Consider the following 13,649-nt stretch of genomic DNA (forward strand, 5'->3'; position numbering starts at 1 on the left):
CAGGCAGCCCGGCGCCAGGCCCAAAACCGGACCTGGGCCTGCCTGGCCTAAACCTAGTAGTTAAAAATCAATTCATGACTTAGAAACCGATGTTATTCATAGATTCCAGACATTGTATAGGAGAACACTGTGAAACTCCCTGCCCCATTCTGTTTCTCTCTGACCACCAGTGCATGCAGCCCCTGTCACGTACCCCTTGCTTGCTCAAATCAATCATGACCCTTTCATGTGAAATCTTTAGTGTTGCGAGCCCTTAAAAGGGACAGAAATTGTGCATTCGGGAAGCTCGGATTTTAAGGCAATAGCTTGCCGATGCTCCCAGCTGAATAAATCCCTTCCTTCTACAACTCGGTGTCTCAGAGGGTTTTGTCTGTGGCTTGTCCTGCTACAGAGACATAGTTTTAATCACTTTCCCTCCATGCTAGCCTGACATAAGCAGGCACATGCAATATTTGTCATTTCAACTCAGTTTTCACACTAAAAGTAACACTGGCAAGGATTTTTAAATGACAATACTCAAGGATTGGTAAAGGTGTGATAACTGATCACTGTCCTACATCAATAGGAGTGTTAATGGGTTTCAAATTTTTGCAGCATAATTTAACGCAGATTGTCAGAGGCCTGAAGAAGTATATACCCTTTAATACGGCCATCCTACTTCTAGGAATTTTTCTAAGCAAATAATCCTGGATGTGCATACCCATGGAGCTATTAAAATGCTTATCACTATACAATTAGCACAGTAAAAACTTGAAACCACCAAAATGTCCTGTAATTGTAGACTCATAAGAATAATTTATGACATCATATACCTATATACATGTAGCAGCTGGATATAGCCACCAAAAGATGTTCTGGGAAAATATTTACTGACAGAAAAAAATGTTCATGGGTATGGTCAGCTTCAGTCAACAGGCCAACAAATATTTCCTGAAAAACAAAAATGTACCTGATGCTGTTGTAGGTTCTGGGGATAAAAGGTGACAGAAGTGGAGAGAAACATACTACGAACACAAACAAATGAACTGCAGGTACCACTAAAGGATACAGAGAATATAAAACAGGGTAATGTGCTAGAAAATGACTAGGAAGATGGGCTGGGGCTTGCTTTGTCTGGACTGGTCAGGGAAGGCGTATCCTCAGAGGTGACATTTGAATTGAGGCCTGAATTAAGAAGCCACATGCGGATCTGTAGAACATCTTAAGCAGAGGAAACAGCAGTACAAAGCCCTTAGGTTAAGGAGTTTATAATGTCTAGAAGCCTGTGTATCAGAACATTAACTAATCATGGTTATTTCCTACTGGTGGGATTACAGATTACTGCGTATTTTCTTGTATTTGCTTAACTGTAATATTCTTATTTTTCTATAATTGGCATGGATTAATTTTTAATAATAAAAACTTAATATAAGTAATAAAATATTGCTTTCATCCATGTACTTTAGATGGCAGTTTCCCATAATGATTGCTCTCAGTAACAAAGATAAGACCTTAATCTAGAAAACCAGTAAGGCTCATTCCGTCAACTTCATGATTAAAACAGTCTATTTCACATGTCATTCTTATCTTGGCCCTCTATTTTTTTGTTTTCTCGGTGGTTAAGTTGGGAACTAATTAATTTGACCAAGGTAAGATATTCCATGGAAGCATAAGAATAGCTTAAAGTTGCATATTTGTTACAGAAGCTAGGTGTAGTAACATTAAAGCTGTGCATAAATCAGGGCAAATTTATTTTGACTCAAAGTTACAATAAACAAATTGGGCACAGTGGCATTTGCCTGTAGTCCCAGCCTCTTGGGAGGCTAAAGCAGGAGTATTGTTTGAGCCTGCTTGGGCAACATAACAAGGCTCTGTCTCTAAAGAGTTATGATAGACAAAATGCATCCCAATTACCTAGTGTTGAAATGGGGGTGGGGCAGCAATCCCTCATGTATGATTTCCAATAACACAAATCCACATTTAGATGCAGACATGCTATATATGATCTTACAAACAGGGTTTCTAGGCACTAGCACTTACTGCAAGATTGTCAGGGGTATGTGAATAAGACATCTGCTTTCTATTGATTCTGTAGGGAGCAACTCACTGAATCATCACATTTCTTCCCACTGAAATAAGCACTTTGGTCTTTGGTCTATTTTCTGATAAGATGGTAATAAATGATCCAAAGGAAAACATTCATTTATAATCATGCTGTATAGTTATTCTCATTTATTTCTATTTAAATTGATTTGACTTGATCTCTAAACACACATTGCTTGCTGTGGCAATATAGAGATACGTGATCTGAACTACACGGCAGGTTAATTCACTAAAGATATAGAAGGTCTATGGAAAAGGGAGCTATTCTGTTGCAAGTAATACAAAGTTAACACACTTTGACAAAAGAAGGGAGAGGCTTTGACCTCTACTGAGCTAAATTTTTATGAGCAATTGCACCATAAAATTGAAATTAAATATGTGTGGGATATGGATTAAGTATACCTTGGGGGATATAGAAGGAGGAGGAATGGATGTTTTGGTGGGGTGGGGAGGAATCACTTTCTGCAAAATTTTGCTTTAATTTGGCTCTGCCTAACGGATTTTTAGGATTTATCTGATCTCTGAAGTTCTATTAGACTTTACCATTTAATGAAAAGCAGAATATGTTCAGTGTTAAAAGGGGCTCACTGTGTGGAAACTTTAATTAAAACGGAAAGTTTATAAGAACATTTATATTAAATATTTTAATCTACTCAGTTTTCTTTTATATAATTCTATTGTAAAAACAAAAAAAAAACAAAAAAAAACAAAAGTTCTTAACCTCTCAGAAGCTGTTACAAGTTTATGGGTTAAAGTAGTTTATAAAACAGACAGATATGGGCTTTCTATAGACCAAAGGACCTCAGAAGTCTTGGTAGGACAGATGATAAAGAACACCATGTTTGCTTGGATTACATGTAAATAAAATAAAAGTCCACCAGACAAGCATCCTGAATAATAAATAGAAGAGACAGAGCATTTGGTATTATCTTCAAGTGCTAAAAAATGATCTTTGTAGTTATTTTTATATAAAAATGGTTGCTCGCCAAAGGGCATGATAAAAATATGGTTTTCCTCAACAAAAATCTCATGGAAATCACATAATCATTAAATGAATTGCTGATTTGGATCTATTTTTGCAAGATTGTTAGTAAAAAGTCAGGATTCAAAAAACAGTGGTAACTTATACACACAACTACTTATGGGAATTAATCAAGAAAATTGGAAAACATGAACAAAATAATGTTGTAGGATTTTCTACCTAGTTCAGCTAAAAACGGGATCCTTGTCACATTGCCATAAAGTATGAGGCTTGCAGATACTTTGAAGGTTGAGAAAATGCAATTTATTGGGCAAAAAGGAAGAAAAGGGGAAACAGGTACCCTCAGCAGAGTGAGTCCTGCTAGTATATCCTTCCTGCCTCACAGATTGAATCCCAGATTCCTCCCAGGAAAAGGAAGGGCCAAGCTCCTCCCTGCTGCGAATGGTACAAATTTCTGTGGCTCCACCCCAGCGTGCACACTTTCCACTGCATGGGCTGGTTGGAGTTTTTCCAGGAACCCCTTTACACTTGGCTGTCTCATTAAGTGATATAAACAAACATCAAATATGAGTCCATTATTGCAGATTCTGCCTTGGATATGACGAACACCAGTCAATTGATTATTGTGTGCAAGTAGTAAAATAGACAACCTAGGAGTAGTTTTTACCATTTTTTGCCAACTGAAGGCTATGACTTTACTCAACAAAGAAGTTCTGGACATTATACCTTGACAATGAACAACTGACAACATTCATAGTCTTTTGACAGTAGAGCTGTAATGAAAGATATAGACAGCATTCTTTTTTAGTAAGTACACAGAATATGTCTGTGAGCAGCTCATTCTCTAAGTCCCATGAGATGAGGACTCACCTCCAGGACACCCTGAAGTTGTGGACTATTTGCATACCTTTTCGACAGTTCTATATTTATATATATTTTTTCCAGGTTTGTCTCAAAGGTGCCGTATTTTAAATACACACACCAAATTGGATTTTTCTTTAAATGATGTAATTTAATGAGATGGTCTATCCGTTGCAAAGTTGTTCAGACTTTGGAAGATGGGACAATGATATTTTAAATTCTCTAAAATATATTTTAGAGATGCAGAAGAGAAGCTCAAACTCAAGATATGACATTTATTTTAAAGGTTGATGAAGCTCAAATATACCATTTTAAACTGCAAGTTGTAATGACATTTTGGAACATTTCAATAAAACATGATAAAGTACAGACTCTTAAACTATTTTGTCTTCAGACTTATTACAGAACTAAGTGAATAAAATTCTTAGAATATAAACAAAAGCAATGAAGTTTATTAGTAAAATCAAGAAAAAATTATCCTGACATCTAGAAGAATATTGAAACAAAAATTTTTCCTAGGTAAACTGCAATGGGTCTCTAAATTTTAGAAGATAATGAATGACTACAGATGCTTCTATCACTCCACTCTGGGCTGTAGAGCTCCCTTCCTGTCCTTGGAGCACCTCACAAGCAGTCTATGTCTTGTGACTTCAGGGATGCACTATGAACCATAGCATTGGTGTTGAAGAGTGGATCAAGTAAAGTTTGTCTTGTTTCCTCTTCATATACAATGTAAAGTACAGTTCTGGTATTAACTCCTGTACTCCAGTAGATTCTCCTGTGCACTTCTTGGGAGGCAAGAACCACACTTGAGAGAGTAATGCCGTTAAGTGTTTTCATGCTTTAAATTCTAAGACTTTAAGATTAGGTCACTATCACTCTTCAATCCATGACTATTAGGCTGTGACCCAAATAATGTTTAATTACTCATCTTGCTAACATTCCTTCTGTGAACTATAATTAACTTTGCCTTAACACGATACTTAAAATTGGCCATTTAATATCTTATTAATCCCTTGGTCTCTGGGGAAGAACAATAAAGATGATTGACTATTTTGTATGCAATTTGCCTAAAGATTTAACATTTCTCCACATGTTTAAACTATTTAGGGACATATATTCTAACTTATACTTAATAGACATTATTAATGAAAATATACCACCCATAGAATATTCATATACCAAAAGCTGCATTGGAAGAAAGTAGTTTGGGATAAACCTTAGGATTTATCATAAAACCCCAGAACTAAGAGCTGTGTGATTAATAGAAAAGCACAATCTATTAGACATGCTTCCCAGCCGTTCTCAGAACTTTGTGATCTGTGGTCACACCCAGAGCTGAGACCAGCTGAACTTTGTAATTGAACTTAATACGGTTAAATAAGTTATTAATATATTTCTACAATTTTTTTTCAGCTTGTATAGTTAATCATTAAGAAAGGCAGAGGTGAACCCATAAACGGATCTAAAGGATAAAGATAAAGAGAAAGAGAAAGAGAAGGGAAGGACCCAATCAGGTTTATCTGTGCTTCATTATTTGGTAATCTTGGGAAAGTTACTTTCTTTCAAATTACCTTATTTAAACCGGACAATTTGTACTCCTCTTTTTTTTTTTTTTTTTTTTTGAGATAGAGTCTCTCTCTGTCGCCCAGGCTGGAGTGCAGTGGCGCGATCTCGGCTCACTGTAACCTCCGCCTCCCAGGTTCACGCCATTCTCCTGCCTCAGGCTGCCGAATAGCTGGGACTTCCGCCACCACGCCCAGATAATTTTTTGCATATACATATTTTTTTAGTAGAGACGGGTTTTCACCGTGTTAGCCAAGATGATCTCTATCTCCTGACCTCGTGATCCGCCCACCTTGGCCCCGCAAAGTGCTGGGATTACAGGCGTGAGCCACCATGCCCGGCCCAAATATCATATTTAAGATACACCTGAAACGTAAGTTTCTACAGAAATCCCTGATTTACTTAATGGTAATCAGATAAAAGCTTTTGCCTTAAATGCTTTTTATTGTGCACCTGAAAAGAATTTTACACCCATCACTAGGACCCTTCCTTACCACCCTGGGAGGAACAAATCTCCTTTTCTGAGTGTTCTAGAAAGCCTCAGGTGACAAAGTTGCTACCTGTCACAGTTGGCTGCAGACAAGGTACAACTTTCACTTTTCCTTTAATATTTAGTAGTTTTCATTGCTCAGTGTTAAATCTACCTACCAGATTCAGGAGATTCATTAGTTTATGAAGCTAATCTCCCAAGTCAAGAATGTTTCCTCTATAATTGAGGCACAATAATCAGGAAATTTTAAAAGATGGTCATGAAGGGAAAGAATGTTTCTTACCAATAAAATGTGTGTGCTCTCCCAAGCATGCTGTGTTATAATTTTTTTAGATTTGGACAAACATCTAAAATATTCCCAGAAATATTAAATAACAGTAAACATCAGTTTAGGAAACAACTTTTGAACTACATGGAACCAATATAAAAACTAAAGTTACATTCATTCTGGAAATGACAACCAAATGAAAGGTACTGTCAGATCTTTGCAAGAGCAATATTATGAGAGGAAGAGAATAAAAACAATCATCTGTGGGAAAGCATGGGCACATGTGCACACGGCCATCTACACGGATGTACTAACCCATGGTCATCCACTCGTGTTCCTCTACATACTTGTATATTTGGATACCTCTGAATATTCTCATTGCTAAGTTTAGCTATGTATTTTTATATGGGCCTATTCATGTCGCTATTTTTCTATATCAACCACTTACACAAAACTCCCCACTCTGTCCAAAACATACAGACCAAAGTGACAGAACATGGACATTCACAACAAATCAGCTAATGGACAGCCTCAAGCTCTTTTGTTTCCACCAGTTGAGTTCTGTCCTAAGATTCAATTTATTTGTCCCAAACCTGAGAATAAAAATATTACAAATGAAGTGCAACAAGAAATGTACTGTTCCTATGAAAATTTGGTTAAAAGTATTAAAATATTTTGACAATGGAAGTAATTAAAAATGTTTTTGAATTTGATGTGGGCAAGAAAATTGTTAAAGATTCAGGAGGAATATATTAACATTCTAGGAAGATTCTACACTCTATTGTCTTTAAAAGTGTCTCAGTTCTCATTCTATTTTAAAAATGGGGTATAGTTGTTGATGAATTTCAGGTGTGGGAGATACGAGAAAAACAGTGACAAGTTCTAGCAGTAGATCTTTTTCTAAAGACAAGGACTTGTAACAACCTGTATCCCAAAAGATTAATTAAAAGATGCATATTTGTATGTTTGAAGTTAAAATTTAAGGTGTGTATACATGTTTTAAGGACTCCCTGCTTTAACCACATTTTTCAATTAACCAGTTTCCTATTAGTCTGGACCTCATCATAGAAAAGCTCTCCTAATACAGATAACTTACCTTGGTTCCATCCTACCAAGTGTTTGAGCCACCTTCCAAAAGGATGTACATGTTGCATGAAAGTACAAAATCAAAGCTGAGGTTTTAAGGAGGAATGGAAAAAAGAAGGAGAGAATAGCATAGCCAGTTTTATTCAGTTATGAGATTTGGGTCAGTTTAGTTTTCTAATGCCAAAGCAGAGAGACAAATTGACTGCAAGATTCATTGCATCCAAATTAAGAAAAAATAAAAAATGAGAAAGTGGTTGCTCAGGCAAAGCACAGCTTTTCCTGATACCAAGAAAAATCTGATAAAGAGTGTATCAATCCAGCAAAGTTGTTTGGATACTAACTATAGCTGAAATAAGGTACATTCACAAAATGTGTGAAAAACTAAAATGAACTTCATTATATGGCAGTATTTCATCGTAAATTTCCAACATAACCTTGTACTAATAGCAGCTCATTTACTGAGCACTTACCTTACCAGGAACAGGGTTCACGGCTTATGTGGATGATCTCATTTTGTCCTCACAGCATCCTCCTCACAGAGGGTAGGTGCTATTATTAGCACCATTTTAAAGAGGAGGAATCTGAGTCCCAGAGGCCAAGTAATTGGGCCAAAGTTGTAGGGCTACCAAGCAGAAAACCAGCTCCAGCCTGCTAAACCACTTTCCAGCACAACTTTTCCCTTCTCAAGTATTTGCAGTTCGTACTACTGAGCCTACTCCCTGGAGAGCGTCCCTCAGCTGCTTTTGCTTGCAATCGTTCTCATACCTGACTACACACGCATTAGAATTACCTGGGAAGCTTTAAAAAACAAGCCTTTTGGCTCCACCCTAAGTAGCTCTGATTCAATCCATCTGGGGAGGGACTTGGCATCAGTATTTTTTTTTTTAAGTCACCTTAGGTTGTTGACCATTGAAGGTGAGGCAAACACCTCTTTATACTTAATGATAAATGAAGATCTGCAAAATAAGTATCCTGTCAAATACATTGGGGGCTGGTGTGATTGCGCAATGGCCCATTGTGCTGCTGCTCTTGGCCTGGCCCTATTTTGGGCAGCTCTAATGAGAGTCGATACACTTATAACACCTCACTTTGTCAGCTTAGTGGCTTCAGTCACAATTCCATGTTAACAAAAAAAGTTTCATTGACATTACATTACATTAATTTGTGGTCAGCCTTGAAAGACTCTTCTGATTATCTTTACTATGTAACAAATCATCTCAAAACCTAGCGGCATGAAACACCACCATTTCATCACGCTCACAGATTCTACGGGTCAGAAACTTGGACATCGCGAGGCAGGTGTGGTTTATCTCTGCTCCGCAGTGTAGCAGCTCCAGCTGACTTGACTGTACTGGGCAGGAATTATCTGGAGGCTTCATTTATAGATCTTGCCTGGGCTGGAATGACTTGAAGGCTGGCTGCAGCTGAGACTGTCAACTTTAACACCTTACACCGGGGCTCTCCACATGTCGTGGCCTCCTCCTCATACCTTCTGAGCCTCAGGATAGTTAGGCTTTTCACCTGGCATCTTGGGGCTCTGGGAGTGAATGTTTATTCCACCTGACATCCATGGTCTTTTCAGCTTCTTGGTTTTTTCTGTCCCTACTTTGGACAATTATTTTGCATAATTTCTGCTGAACTGTAGTGGTTGAAAACAGTCACAAATCTGCTCAAGAGGAGGAGACCAAAAGCCCCACAAGTGCTTTTTAGCCTCAAGGATAAAATCCATTATTATGTTTCCTTCACAGTATATAATTACCATCTTAATAACTGTTTAAATATTTATTGAATAAACTGGTACAGCCAATTCATTATATAGTTTATAATGGTTTTTATACCTGTTGGAAGATAAATACAACTGTATTTAAAGTGCACTTTGCGGTTGGGCGCGGTGGCTCACACCTGTACTCCCAGCACTTTGGGAGGCCAAGGCGGGCGGATCACATGAGACCAGGAGTTCAAGGCCAGCCTGGGAACATGGCAAAACCCCGTCTCCACTGAAAATACAAAAATGAGCCAGGCACGTTGCCATGCACCCGTAATCCTTGCTACTTGGGAGACTGAGGCATCAGAATCGCTTGAACCCCGGAGGTGGAGGTTGCAGTGAGCCGAGATGGTGCCACTGCACTCCGGCCTGGGTGACAGAATGAGACCCTGTCAAATAAATAAATAAATAAATAGTGCATTTTGCAGTGCGTGTACTGCTACAATCTAACTGAAGTATTTTATTGTTACCCCTGCTGAAAGCACTATAGATGCCTAACTATGTCTGTTTAACTTCATTCCATAGTGAGACAGAGACGCTTGGTTTCAAACATTTTTCGTTGAATATTACTGTGCAAGTTGTGCTAAAACATAATAATACAATAAATAAATAAATAAATAAATAAATAAATAAAGTGCCCTTTGCTTAGCAAAGAATGCATCTAATCAGGCTCACTCAGGGTGGTCAGAGCAGGTTGCTTATGGAGAAGAGATCCACGCCATACTCTGCTTTCAAACAGCTTTTCATCCATAGATAGCATTGCTTATAAGTGGGGTCTGGGAAAAAATAATGGCCTCAGTCAAGCTAATCAATTTTTCTAGATAATAATCCAAAGTGAATGTTGTTTAGTATTATTACTTACCAATGTCTGTGATAAGTACAGCCAAGTTTGGGGTTTTCTGGATACTTCTTTTAGTTTTCCTTTAATTTCCAGGGAGCAAGTTATAATTACAGGGCCTTTCAGTGATGTTTTCAGGATTATTTTTATCTCACTGCTGCATTTCTTGTAAAAATGGAAAGTCCCAGATTTGTATTGGCAGATTGGATTAAAATTCATCACTTGCTGCATTTTTTCCAGACCTATTTCTTAATTACTTAAACTGATTTAGGTAATTAGTTGGCTCTCTACCAATCCTTTACTAAGTTTAGTTTGAGGTTTGTTTCAGTGTTGTGATAGGATGAATAATGGCCTCTTAAAGACAGCCAAATCCTAATTCTCAGAACCAGTGAATATGGGTACCTTGCTTTGTAAAAGAGACTTTGCACATGTGATTAAGTTACAGATCTTGAGGTGAGAGATTATCCTGGGTTATTGGGTTGGGCCAATGTAATCACAACGGTCCTTATAAGAGGGAGGCAGGAGATCAGAGTGACTAGCAACAGATAGAGGCAAGAGGTTGGGATGACATGAGAATGAGGTCAAGAGTCACAGAATGCAGATGGCCTGAGAAGCTGACAGAGGCAAGAAAATAGATTCTCCCCACGTCCCAGAAGGAACCAGCCCTGCCAGCACCTTGATGGTAGCCCAGGGAGACTGATTTTGGATCTCTGACTTCCAGAACTATAAGAGAAATATTCTCATAGTTTTAACCATTCAGCTTATGGTAATTTTTCACAGTAGCCATAGGAAACTGATACAAACATTGACATCATTCAAGACATACAGCTGTACATTTCATTTGATTGGTTGAACTATTGGTGTTAATATTGATTCCTACACCAAGTATCTAAGTTTACTTCATTGCTGTCAAAATGCAAACTACTGTTGGCTTAGATTTTATTGATGACTTGAGAAAATATTATATATGTTAATCTATAAGGAAACCACTAAGTTAAAATTCAGAATTAAAAATCAGATAGAGTGGCTAGTCATTTTACCAAAGGTTGTTTTGTTTATCAGAGGCAAATTTGCTGCATGAGTCATAAATATCATGGAGCCACACTAAAACATTTCAAAAGTGAGTCAACTTACAAAACTGCAATTTGCTTCCAAACTCTTCAAGTACATCTATTGCATAAAGAAATCAAACAAGGAAGTAAGTAATGAATGTAATGAACATAATGAATACTTAAAATCCAAACACTCTTAAAATTTTTTTTTAAGTGCAAAGGGCTGTAAAATAGGCTTGGCATTATTAGCCAAATCCTTTTCCTTAGATTCCCCATTTGTGCCCAAATGTACTGAGTTATTGTAAAAATAAAATAGATAAATTATGCGGCGGTGCCTAGATTAGTATCTGGCACATGGTAGGTGTAAAATAAATATCAGCTGAGTGTGAATGGAAGGGGTGTTGGCAGCTGCATAGCAGCAGATCTTGTTCATTGGCAGGTGATGGATGCCACCTCCAGCTTAGAACTGAGAGAATGCCTTTTTCTCCCTTTCAGTAAAAAAGAGGATAGAAAAGGTCCCTTCACTCTGGCCCTGTGCCAGGGCCTCCAGTTATTAATATTAGTACAGTAAATAACTAGTGTCTGCATGACAGGCCGTCACATCTTAACAATGTTAGAGAATCTGTGAACAAGAAGTGAATTTTGAAGTACTTAATATGTGTTTTACTTCAGAGTTCCCTTAACAGCGAGATAACAGATCTAAGAACAAGTGGTTACTTTAGTAGATCATTTTTGTTCAGCATTTAGGCAAATACCTGATTGATTAATTGCTCTTTCTCTCTTCTTTTTGTCAGTTAAATGTTAGTAAAACATTCTCTCTGAAAGTAATGTGGAGTATATTGTAAGCTGACTTACTGTCATTGACTGTACACATGAGCTGTTCCAGAATTTAGCTACATGGCTGAGAAGCCATGAGTAAGGAATAGGAAACAATTTGTTTTTTTTTTTTTTTTGAGACAAGGTATCCCTCTGTCACCCAGGCTGGAGGAGTGCAGTGGCACGATCACAACTCCACTGCAGCCTTGACCTCCTGGGCCCAAGGGATCTTTCCACCTCAGCCTCCTGAGTAACTGGAACTACAGGAGTACCCAACCACATCCAGCTAACTTTTTATTTTTTGTAGAAACAAGGTCGAGGCTGCAGTGAGCCGTGATCATGCCACTGCCTGGGTGACTGTGAGACTCTGTCTCAGTGTGTGACCTTCAAATGCAGTAAAGCTCTCTCTCCAATCTGAAACTATATAAATCAATGTTTTAAGCTAGTTGTCCTTTCCAACATAGTATAAATTATTTTTGTAGAGGAGTGATTCTCAACCAAGGGAAATTTTGTCTCCTAGGGGACATCTGACAATGTTTGGAGACATTTATGTTTGTCATAACTGGGGATGGAGTGCTACCAGCATTTAGTGGGGAGAGTCCAGAGATGCTGCTAAACACCCTTCTGTGCAAAGGACAGCCCCTGCAACAATGACCCCAAACATCAGTAGTGCCAAGGCTGAGAAACCCAGGAATAAGCTCATGTAGGGAATGACATGGGTTAGGGAAGGGAGCTTGTTATGAGCGAAAGCTAGCAGTTGTGTTCCCTGTGAACATTTTGCTAGTTGCCTAGTTGCAATTTTGCAATGTTGAATATTACTTAAGAGGAAGTAAAGCATGCTCAGACTGAGTGGGAGATGCAGATGTAAACTTTCTTAAGTTTCCTCTGCCAAGGACACTTAGAAATATGATTTGTGCATTTACAGAAATATAAGACATTTAAATGATCCATCTTCTTAGTTTTACTTTATTTCTGAAGAAAGCACTCACATGAAATTCTATTCTTTTGCTATTCTTAGGCATAGCAAAAGAATTCTCTGATGGGAACTCCTCACCATACCAGGAAATGTATTCACAGTGGAAAGCCCTACATGCTTTCTTGCGGAGGCTCAAGTCCACCCACACTAGGCAAGGCATTGCCTATAAATGCTCAATATTCAAAAGCGTAGGCCAGTAGTTGGGTCACCACCTGGGAGCTTGTTAACAGTGCAGAATCTCAGGCCCTACCCAGACCTACAGAATCAGAGTCTGCATTGTAACAAGATTCTTCAGGGATTCCCATACATGTTCAAGATCAAGAAGTACCAGAATGATCTTCATTCCACAGTAATAAAGCCCTAATATTTGAGATTGCAAATAAAATGGATTTTATTCTTATCAAAATATGTGGGGATTTGTTTATGACTAGCAATGCTGGATTGGGAAAGTTGGTTTATCTCTTAAGCTTCAGTACTGTCATTTGTATAAAGAAGGAGCGAAGATGAGAAGATCTCTAACTTCTTTTCTCACATTGTAAGGAATATCATGTTTTTTGTTTTTTGTTTTTTTTTTTTTTTTCCCAGTGTAAACACAATCCATACAGTCTGAGTTGTCCTGCTGAGGGTAAATGTAAAAACCAGAGGGTCTCTGGCCGGTAGATGCCAGAGGTGCACAGAGCTATGTTAATAAACAGTAACTGAATTCTTACGCATTTCCACCTCCAACCTCGAAACTGAGCCTACTGAAGGGGTGTGCCCCTTGGTTGGCACTTGGGCCTATTCTTTGCATTGGCATTCTCTGCCTCAATGTTTGGCTAAACATTGTGTATAAATTAACCCATAACTCAGAAACAGCACAGTCTGCAG

At 38.1% G+C, this 13,649-nt stretch overlaps 1 long non-coding RNA gene across 1 annotated transcript in view; it reads right to left on the reverse strand.

Annotated features, from left to right (window-relative positions):
* LOC134736314 (uncharacterized) overlaps positions 1 to 7,944 on the reverse strand; it is a 98,974-nt gene extending 91,030 nt beyond the window's left edge. Inside the window, exon 1 of the long non-coding RNA XR_010120260.1 lies at positions 7,806 to 7,944. This is a non-coding gene — a long non-coding RNA (uncharacterized lncRNA). The remainder of the gene's footprint in view (positions 1 to 7,805) is intronic.
* Positions 7,945 to 13,649: the final 5,705 nt, after the last annotated feature.

This window comes from Symphalangus syndactylus, chromosome 3, assembly GCF_028878055.3.
Source record: "Symphalangus syndactylus isolate Jambi chromosome 3, NHGRI_mSymSyn1-v2.1_pri, whole genome shotgun sequence".
Lineage (NCBI taxonomy): Eukaryota > Metazoa > Chordata > Mammalia > Primates > Hylobatidae > Symphalangus > Symphalangus syndactylus.